The following is an 11,278-nucleotide window of genomic DNA, read 5'->3' on the forward strand; positions in this document are numbered from 1 at the left end:
ATTACCCGATCGGTTATTAGATTACATTTTGTACAAAAGTATTCCATTAAGAACTGTTTGCATTTATACTGAATACTTAACAACTTACCAATGTCTTTTCTGAAACAAAAATGTAGTAAAACAATTCAGTGATTATAACTCAGTTAACCTTGCCTTAAACAGTTCTGGAAGAGTTAGCTAGGAATAAAATAATCTGGACCATTAGGATTTGCATTTTGCACTCTTCACCACTGTATAGCTGAACAGATTGGGAAAAGGGGCTTATTTAAAGTGAACCTGTAATTTCAATAAGCAAGGAAACTTTAGCCTAGGTGTAGTGCTACCCCTGTAGGAGCCACAGAGTAGATGCCCAGTGTTATTTTGTTATTAAATTGATTGTTATTTTAAAAATAGATTAAAAGAAGCTTGACAAGTCCCTGACGACTATTATGACCCTAATTACAGACTTTGGAGCTCTATCTGGCTTCTCTATTAACTGGAATAAGTCGGTGCTACTACCCCTGGATCCTTTACCTGCCCCCCTCCCTGACTGTGCAGCTACAATTCAGATAGTGTCCACTTTTAGATATTTGGGGGTGCAGGTCTCCCGGGAGGTCGCCCACTATGTCCAATTAAATCTGGTGCCCCTGCTGGCTAAATTTAGGGAAAAATGCAAGGCTTGGTGTAAACTACCATTGTCAGTGGTGGGACGGGCTAATCTTATAAAAATGGTCTGGGCCCCCCAGTTGTTATACATTTGCCATAATTACCCGGTGTGGATACCCAAGTACTGGTTTGATAAAATAGATTCCCAATTCAGAGAGCTAATCTGGCGCAAAAAAGCTGCTAAAATTAGTCTGAGAATACTGCAGTATGGTAAGGAGGCGGGGGGCTTGGCTGTTCCACATGCCAGGGCCTATTTTTTGGCTTCCCAATTGCAGCAGCTTGGTGGGTGGGGGCTGGAAGACCCGCTGGACCCCGTTCGCAGGCTGCTAGACCACACGGCTCGCCACCGTATAGCATTCTCAAACTTAGAAGCAGGCTTCCCCTATCTACCTAGGGGAGCACCAACTGTAGTTTTATTGAACACACTTTGGAAGTATGTTAAGCGGCTGCTGAAGATACAGGGCTTTTTTTCTCTTACCCCTATCTGGGACAATGGTTACTATCATCAGCTGCTGAAGCTCAAGGGTTTCCGCGGCTGGCAGGTGAAAGGCCTGGAATATCTGTGCCAATTGTACAGCGGCCCTGTACTCAAGTCCTTTTTAGAGCTGCAAGGGGAGTTTGCAATACCACGCAATGACTTTTTTAGGTATCTTCAATTGAGGCATGCTTTGCAGTCCCAGTCCAGAGCTACACCACTTAGCCTGACCGACCATGCTGTTGTGCAATCAATCATGATGACAGATAGTAAAAAGGGTATGATTTCAAAGGGGTATGCCATTATCCTTGGTGCGCTCCAAGACTCAGCTACATTGCCGAGCAGGCGTAAATGGGAGGGGGACCTAGGACCGATAGATGGAGAGACTTGGGATCTTTGTCTTGTCTCTGCTCACCTGGTGTCAGTGTCAGCCTCCCAAAAACTTTCACATCTTTACTTACTGCACAGAGCTTACAGGACGCCGGCCAAATTATATGACTGGAGCCTTCGGGACTCTCCCTTGTGCCCTAAATGTAAAAGAGACCATGGAGACCTTCTCCATATGTTCTAGAAGTGCCCTAAGTTGGTTCGCTATTGGACTGCAATTTTGGAGACTATTAATCAGGTATTCAGAGTCGTGATTCCCACAAGTCCGGTGATCTGCCTGCTGGGGGCCCTGGATGAAGAGTCCCTAACCCCAGCCGTCCACACGGCGATACTCCGGTTGCTTTATGTAGCCCGTAAACTGATAGCCCAGATGTGGATCACTCCCAGGGTACCCAGCAGGCGACAGTGGATTGACCAGGTTAATAGGATGCTGATACGTGAAAAGCTGACATACCAACATAGGAACACCCCCCAAAAATTTTATAACCTATGGCAGGACTGGCTGGACCTGCCGGGCCTGGCGCCGCACCAGTTAATTCAAAATAGATTGCTGCAGGGCTGACCCGACCTCAACCTCTACCATGAGATCTATACTACCTGTCTAGAGCTTCGGTACACAATTGTTTGGGGCATGTTATTGAATGATGCTAGGGTGAGGGTACTATGCACACTACTACTCCCATGTGTTACGATTCTCAGGGATTTCTGACTCTTCCCCCCCCCCCCCATACTGTTTTTTCTTTTTTTCTTCTTTATTATCTAACATAAACAGAAAATGAAAAGTCAAGAAATGTAAATGAGCGGAAAGCTTCTCCTTCTCCCCTTTTGTTTATTGTGAGGATGTCCTGACTGTTGACAACCTTTTTTTATTTTTGTCTATATACCAACACCTCTGTTTCACTTACTCAAACTTATTGTACCCCTTTGATTTAGTCCATATGTGGAGACTATGTTTGTTACCCAGATTCCATAATCTGTACGTTGGCGCATTGCGTGGTCGATGTCATGGATGTCTTGTATTATTATGTTCTCTAATAAAAACTTTTTCTGATTAAAAAAAAAAGAAGCTTGACAAACATGTCATACTTACCTCCACTGTGCAATTCGTTTTGCACATATCGGCCGCAATCCTCCTCTTCTCGGGTCCTTTGGCAGCGCTATCAGCTCCTCCCTGCATCGTATAACCCCCTGGGAGAAGCACTCTCCCGGAGGGTTGCCTTGTGGGCGCACCCCTTAGCCTAGCATTTGGAACTCAGCCCCACCCCCCGCGGGAGCCACTGGCTGCGCTGTTATCAATCTATCCAATCAAGAGCGGAGAACCCAGGGGAAGAGAGGAGGAGCGCGTCTCTGCCGTGGGAATTACAGGGCTCAGGTGAGTAGAACAGAACGGGGGGGGGGGGGGCTAGGGGGCTGGTCACTGTCAGAAGGGTTGACAACCCCTTTAATTGCCCCGCAACCAGGCACACAATTCCAGTCACTCTTCAGAAGCATTAACCCGTCTAGGGATATGCTTTTTTGGATGCTTTAATGAAAACCTGAACTTGGATAGGTAGTGGGTAATTGTAGGATACTTCAGTAACCTTTAGTTGCCATTTGAGGACACTAAACTTTCTTCTTTAGAACTGTGAGCCAAGTCCTTTCACAAGTAAATGATGGACTGAGCTTTGTAGTGGCAACCTGAAGAGATCAACCTTCCTCTTGGAAAGCTCTTCAGGACACCAGACACAAAGTCTCCTTTAAACACGCTAACTGTAGCATAAGAGGGATGGCAACAGCACACAGTCTCTCACACCAGTCTGTATTCACTAATGCCCTTTGATAATTGATTGCCTCCTTCCAATATCTTCAAGACATTTTCACCCCGTGATACCAGACCAGATCCTTAGATGATAGCCCTTTAGTCAGTTTCAGTAAACTCTCAGCAAAGTAGGCCTCCAGCTTGCCCAACTGAGTCCTTGATGAACCTCAGACACATTGCAGAAATGGTCAAGGGGCAAACAGCCCCCCTTGGCTGTGATCTCCTCTTTAGGGAAAAATATCCCCCTGCTCCCAGTCTCAGGGTATTTATACACATTCTCAGCCACCATCAGGACACTTCTCTCCAGGGACTGGCCAGGATTGCATAAATATTCAGCTGCTGATTAGACTTTCTCTGCCCACTATCTTCCAGAACATTTCTGGACACACAGGTTGAAACAGTTAATCCTGACCGGCGCTTATCCCATCTTACTTAAAATAAGGTAGAGGCCTGGAGCTGCAGCTCCAAAAGCTATTACGTTAATCCAGCCCTGGCTGCATCAGGTAAGAGACTCGGGCTATGGGTTCCAGATTCGGGGTATAGCCCCAGAAGCCACCCCCTAGGGATACCACTGGACACACTACTGAACCTTGTTGACAGCTTTCCTAGAAGAGTTGAAGCTGGTATAGCTGCAACAGGTGGTCCAACTCAATATTGAACCCTACAGACTAAGACAGGGATGCCATTAGAGTTCATCTGCATGTAAAGGATGCTGTCCCAATACTCATGACAATATAGTGTATTAGAGCAAAAGAAAAAAAAAATATTTTCCTGCATTCAAACGTGAGCAGAGCATAAGCATAGTGTACTCCTGGTGATCTTTAAGCATTTTTTTCAGGCATATTACAAGAGTTTTACAGGCGTTTCCAGACATTTTGCACATGTACCAATCTTCGAGAATTTATTTCCTGGGTTGGGTAAGGTTAAGAGAGCAGTTCTTTAAAAGGGGAGGAATCCTTCAGGTGGACAAACACACACAGGTGTTGCCATTGAAGTTTCTAGGATCAAATATGTCTGAATTTGCTAAAAAAAATTCACGTACTCTATGAGCACAGGTAGTAGATTGTAGGGTGACTGAGCATACAAGTAAGAATAGGTACAATTAGAAAGAATGGGAATCTGCATAGTAGGGTGTGGTCAGGATTAGGAAAACGAGTGGAAAAATGTTCAGATGTGAATGGGGGATAAAACTGTACCACACTTTGCAGAAATAATAGACTCTGTAACCAGTGGTGTATTTAGGTTTTGTACTGCCCTAGGCCTGAAGAAAATCATGCACCCCCTAATTTAAATACAACCCACCCTTCCTGTCAAGACCACACCCCTTCCTATTTAAGACACACCCTGTTATCTGTAAACTACATCCCTCCCTCTTTCAATCAATGGGCACAGTGGCTGTGTTTGATAGAACAGTGGTGGTAATTGATGGGCACAGTGGCTGCGTTTGATGGCACAGTGGCTGCGTTTGATGGGGACAGTAGCTGCGTTTGATGGCACAGTGGTGGAAATTGATGGGCACAGTGCATGCGTTTGATGGCACAGTGGCGGCAATTGATGGGCACAGTGGCTGCATTTGATGGCACAGTGGTGGCAATTGATGGGCACAGTGGCTGCGTTTGATTGGCACAGTGGCTGCGTTTGATGGGTATATATATATATATATATATATATATATATATATATATATATATATATATATATATACTAAAGCTGCCTGGGTAACCAAGTTTTTAAATTGGTCCTGACTCCTGGCTCGCTGTTTCAATCCATCTATATAATATAGATGGATTGAAACAGCGAGCCAGGAGTCAGGACCAATTTAAAAACTTGATGGATTGAAACAGCGAACCAGGAGTCAGGACCAATTTAAAAACTTGGTTACCTAGGCAGCTTTAGTATATATATATATATATATATATATATACACTCACTCGCTCTCATTAATTTGTACCTGAGGGTTCCCGCTACCGCCATTGTCGTCCTCTCTCTCACTCCTGCAACTCTGGTTACAGCGAGACCTGTCCCCGAGCTGGAGAGCATGCAATGATGCCATGTGGAGGTACAGTGGCTGCGTTTGATGGGCACAGTGACAGTGTTTGATGGGCACAGTGGCAGCGTTACTAAAGCTGCCTGGGTATACAAGTTTTTAAATTGGTCCTGACTCCTGGCTGTGACTGCATTTGATGGCACAGTGGCTGCTTTTGATGAGCACAGTGGCTGCGTTTGATGGCACAATGGTGGCAATTGATGGGCACAGCGGCTGCGTTTGATGGGCACAGTGGCTGCGTTTGATGGGCACAGTGGCTGCGTTTGATGGGCACAGTGGCGGCAATTGATGGGCACAGTGGATGCGTTTTTGATGGCACAGTGGCTGCATTTGATGGGCACAGTGACAGCATTACTAAAGCTGCCTGGGTATACAAGTTTTTAAATTGGTCCTGACTCCTGGCTCGCTGTTTCAATCCATCTATATTATATAGATGGATTGAAACAGCGAGCCAGGAGTCAGGACCAATTTAAAAACTTGGTTACCCAGGCAGCTTTCGTATATATATATATATATATATATATATACACTCACTCGCTCTCATTAATTTGTACCTGAGGGTTCCCGCTACCGCCATTGTCGTCCTCTCTCTCACTCCTGCAACTCTGGTTACAGCAAGACCTGTCCCTGAGCTGGAGAGCATGCAATGATGCCGTGTGGAGGTACAGTTAAGCTATGTGCAGTGCACCAGGTATGGCCATTGGCCAGTGACACTGACAGTCAGTCATGGTCCATTTTCCCATGGTCCATGGTCCCCCCCCCTCCAAGTACGCGCCCAAGCCATCCATACTGTCAGTGCTCAAGTGTGCCCAAGATATATAGCAAGGCAAGCCGGCTGCGGGAGGCTGTATCTGAGTGGGAGCCGGCCGCAGGAGGCTATATCTGAGCGGGACTTAGGGAGGACGGGTCGGGGGGGGGGGGGTTTCCTTGTTGGCCTAGGCCAAGACACAGCACTGCCTGTATTTGTAAAACCTGAATACTATGGTTCTCTTCCTGGGATTATGTCACATTGTTTTTTTTTCTTTGCTCAGTCACTTGTATAAGGGGTCGTAGGCTGAACATTTTTATAGCCTGTAACTTATACTTAAAGTGTTTTTCGAAGCAAGCCCTGAGTGCCCTGCTGTCTTCTCTTATCATAAGGTGAGCATGTAGGTGCTAATAAAGAGAATTATGAGTCTTGCATGGGCTCTCTGATCCAGCAGTCGGTTTACTTACTACACCCAATTTAGTTACAAAATGTATTATATGGCATAAAATGAGTAAGTAAGAAAAATAATAAGATTAAAGTGGATGTAAATTCACTCTCATACTTTCTAAACTACTGCCATAGTGGTTATCTTTAAGGATATATATGCCTCCTGCATGTATCCTTACCTGTCAAATGTCTCCCCTCTTTCTGTTATAAGACCCAAACAATTGCAGATTCTGTGGGTGGGTCTATTGTCTGGAACTTGGTGGGTGGAGTCGTGATGTCAGTAGACTCCCTGCCCCCATCTACACTCCCCATGTTAACATGCATTTTCTCCTGTGTATTTCTTACACTGAATTTCTGCTATGATCACTAACATCCAGAAAAGTCACCACATGACTACAGCATGCCCAATCATGCCGAGGTATAGAGCAGCTAATCCTGGGAGAGCTGGAGAAGAAAGGAGGAGGAGAATGTCTCTCTCAGTCTTGTGCATGAGATATGTAAATCACCTGTCACTCACTGCAAGGGGAGAAACAGACTTCTATTTCTCCATCTGTCTGTTTTTATCTCACTGAAAAAAAGATAAGAGGATTGCTCAGAGCTGGATTAACTCTTTGTGGCAAGACTGGGCACGGGTGATATGAAATCCTATACTGTGCAAAGTGCAAGCCTTCATTTAAAAAAAAAAACGGGTTTACATCCACTTTAAGTTAGTTTATTATAGCTCTTATACAACTAGTTGTATATGCACACAAGGAGATATCTCTAAAGGGTCCAAGAATACCTTTACTTGTTACAGTAAAATAATGAAGACAATTGTAATCATCAAAGCTTTATGGTGGCCATACATGCCTCCATAAATGATCAATTTCCTTTCTGATCAAGCTCTTCCACTCAATCTATAGTCAACAGCTCATTCGATAGTTATGACACACATGGGGAAGTGACTTCTGATGGATAAGTTAAGATACAGTTACAAAAATATAGATATGGTTTTGGAACTTTCCATGTACTTCATTGGGTTAATAACCACTTGACCAAAAAGTTATATAAAACAATTTCTACAAAACTTTATTTAGAAAATTATGCAATTTAAAATTTGTCTGAAACTCGTGGTTGTTCCCCCCCCCCCCCCGAAAATCTTTAGTAAAAGGCGAAAGATGTATACTATCTGAAGAGAAAACAGAGTATTAAACCAAGGTGGTTAGTGGTTATTAACTCAAGGAAGTACATGGAAAGTCCCAAAACCATACTTACTGTATGTTTTTGTAACTGTCTCTTAACCACTTCAGCCCCGGAGGATTTTACCCCCTTCCTTACCAGAGCACTTTTTGCGATTTGGCACTGCGTCGCTTTAACTGAAAATTGCACGGTCGTGCGACATTACACCCAATCAAAACTGGCGTCCTTTTTTCCCACAAATAGAGCTTTATTTTGGTGGTATTTGATCACCTCTGCGGTTTTTATTTTTTGCGCTATAAACAAAAAAAGAGAGACAATTTTGAAACATAAAACACAATATTGTTTACTTTTTGCTATAATAAATATCCCATTTAAAAAAAAAAAAACCCCGAATTGTTTCCTCAGTTTAGGCCGATACGTATTCTTCTACATATTTTTGGTAAAAAAAAATTGCAATTAGCGATCATTGATTGGTTTGTGCAAAAGTTATAGCATCTACAAAATAGGGGATAGATTTATGGCATTTTTAAAAAAAATTTTTTTTACTAGTAATGGCGGCGATGTGCGATTTTGTTTGTGACTGCAACATTATGGCGGACACGTCAGACACTTTTGACACATTTTTGGGACCATTCACATTTACACAGTGATCGTGTTATAAAATTGCACTGATTACTGTGTAAATGTGACTGGCAGGGAAGGGGTTAACATCAGGGGGCTCTGCAGGGGTTAATATGTTCCCTATGGGAGTGATTCTAACTGTGGGCGGAGGGGATTCCCAAGGGGAGGAGACCGATCGGTGTTCCTCTGTACTGGGAACATACCATCAGTCTCCTCTCCTCTGACAGCACGTGGATCTGTGTGTTTACATACACAGATCCACGGTCCTGCTGTGCTTCCGGGCAATTGCGGGTGCCCGGCAGACATTGAAGCTGCCGGCACACGCATCGGGTCCCGATCGATGCCACCCCTCCCACGGCCGGGAACCAGAGGACGTCATATGACGCTCACCCAGGATGGGAGATCCCATCTGTGGACGTCATATGTCTATAGGCCGGGGCTGAAGTGGTTAAAGGAAGGCACTTCCTAAGGATATGCATAGATTCACACTCTGCCCTCACACACAATAATTTAAAGCGGGAGTTCCGCCGTTTTTTGTTTTTAAAAGTCAGCAGCTACAAATACTGCAGCTCCTGACTTTTAAAATAAGGACACTTACCCGCCCAGTGCGCCCGCGATGTCGGCACCCGAAGCCGATCTCTCGATCGGCCCTCGGGTGCTGCCGCTGCCATCTTGGGTATGGGAATCAGGAAGTGAAGCCTTGCAACTTCACTTCCCGGTTCCCTACTGCGCATGTGTGAGTCGCGCTGAGCAATAAGGATGGTCCCTGCTGTCTCTGGGATTGTTTCTCTTGTTTCCCAGCAGACAGCGGGGGACCCGCAGGAAGTGGCGTAAATACCCGCAGATTCTGCAGATATCTATGCTGGAAGTGGGTGCAAATACCTGTACTAAACACAATTGGCACCTTTCAGGGGGGAGGGTTCCAATGAGCGGAAGTTCCACTTTAGGGTGGAGCTCCGCTTTAAAGCGGGAGTCCGCCGTTTTTTTTTTTTTAAAAGCCAGCAGCTACAAATACTGCAGCTGCTGACTTTTAAAATAATGACATTTACCCTCCCAGCGCGCCCGCGATGTCGGTACCCGAAGCCGATCTCTCGATCGTCTCTCGGGTGCTGCCGCCGCCATCTTGGGTATGGGAATCAGCAAGTGGAGCCTTTCGGCTTCATTTCCCGGTTCCCTACTGCGCATGCACGAGTCGCGCTGCGCAATAAGGATGGTCCCCGCTGTCTCTGGGATCCATGTGTTTCCCAGCAGGCAGCGGGGGACCTTCGCAAAGGGGCGTAGATTCTGCGGAAAGGGGCGTACCTTCTGCAGAATTTACGCCGGAAGTGGGTGCAGATACCTGTACTGTACAGGTACCTGCACCCCCCCTCCCCCCTGAAAGATGCAAATTGTGGCACCGGAGAGGGGGAGGGTTGCAATGAGCGGAAGGTCCACTTTAGGGTGGACCTCTGCTTTAAGTTGAGTTAAATTCGTACATCATGGCTGTAAATTACCAATCGCATCACTGTTTCTACCATGTAGTCTCATAATGATGATTAGTCAGAATACAATCGTGTTCATGAACAAAGTATCTCAGTATTATTAATCAATACAAAATGATCAATAATTATCCATTGTGACCATTTAACTGAAGTCAAGTCTAAATCAACTGGAAGGGAAGTTATGACTTTTTAATCCAATCATACATCGATCAAATAATAAAACCGAGGTGTGTATGGCCTCCATTGCTTTCACTGTCTGTTGAGGTGGTCATTCTCAGTGGTAGGGGAGGGGGGGGTTATACAGGTAAAGAGAGTTTGCCCGAAACAACATTTACTGTTTAGCATCAAATAAACATAGACTTTGTTTCCATAAAAAAAAACAAAATACACATTCTAGCCTCTCAGGCTTCTTTTCACAATAGTGAAGTTCCTCTTTTACAGATACTGTAATAACTTGTACTTAGAAGGCTGCCGTTACGCAAACTCTGCCTATCTCTCTCTCCAGGTCAGTGCAGCTTGCTTCTCTCCCAAAGACCAAGGGAGCCGTTACTTCCTCTATAAATGATAACCACACCATTAGCATAATGAGGCCACCTTTCAGGAAACCCAGAAGTACAGTTTCCTTTTTTTTTGGTGTTTCGGTCACAAAGAGATGTATTTAAAAAAAAAATGTCCATTGAAACTGCATGTCATTTTTTTTCTTTGCAAACAGGGTGAAATCAAATGTTCTCAGACTATAGTCTCTGCAGAATTTTCCAGAGATTTTGCCACATTTTCATGGAATGAATTTACACGCAGTTAAAGGGACAAACAGCTATGCAATTGTTTTTTTTTTTTTTAAATACACCTCATAGTGTTTAGCGAATGATTTATATGCACAAAAGATCTACCCAAGTGTTTTTTGATTTCTTTAAAAACAAAATAAAAAACTTAAATAAAGAATATTTGCAAAACATTTAAAAACAATTAGGACCCTTTTACACTGAGGCATTTTTCAGGAGCTACAGCGCTAAAAATAGCGCCTGTATAGCGCCTGAAAAAAGAGGCTCCTTTCACTCCAGTTTGAAAGCCGCAGTTCTTTCACACTGGTGCGGTGCGCTGGGACGGTAAAAAAAGTCCTTCTAGTAGCATCTTTGGAGCAGTGAAGGAGCGGTGTATTCACTGCGCCTACCCATTGAAACCAATGGTGCAGCACGGCTATACCGTGCTTTGCGGGTGGTTTTAACCCTGTGACATTTAACCCTTCAACCCCTGCTAGCGGTCGAATACCACCGCTAAAACGAAGGTAAAGTGGCGCTAAAAATAGCGCCGCTTTACCACCAATGCCCGCACCTCGCCAGTGTGAAAGCGGCCTTATGGAGGTGACGGTAACAAAAGGTACACTGCAGTTCTTGTTACCAAGCAAACAGAGTTGAAGAAACACACCGATCGTGTGTGAGGAGGAGATTGC

The 11,278-nt window shown here is 44.6% G+C and overlaps 1 pseudogene; it reads right to left on the reverse strand.

The window, feature by feature from the left end:
• Positions 1–7,610: 7,610 nt before the first annotated feature.
• Positions 7,611–7,735, reverse strand: LOC143928596 (U5 spliceosomal RNA; annotated as a pseudogene).
• Between the last annotated feature and the right edge of the window lie 3,543 nt (positions 7,736–11,278).

Source organism: Lithobates pipiens, unplaced genomic scaffold (assembly GCF_037356315.1).
Source record: "Lithobates pipiens isolate NorthernLeopardFrog02 unplaced genomic scaffold, aLitPip1_a1.2 Scaffold_23, whole genome shotgun sequence".
NCBI lineage: Eukaryota > Metazoa > Chordata > Amphibia > Anura > Ranidae > Lithobates > Lithobates pipiens.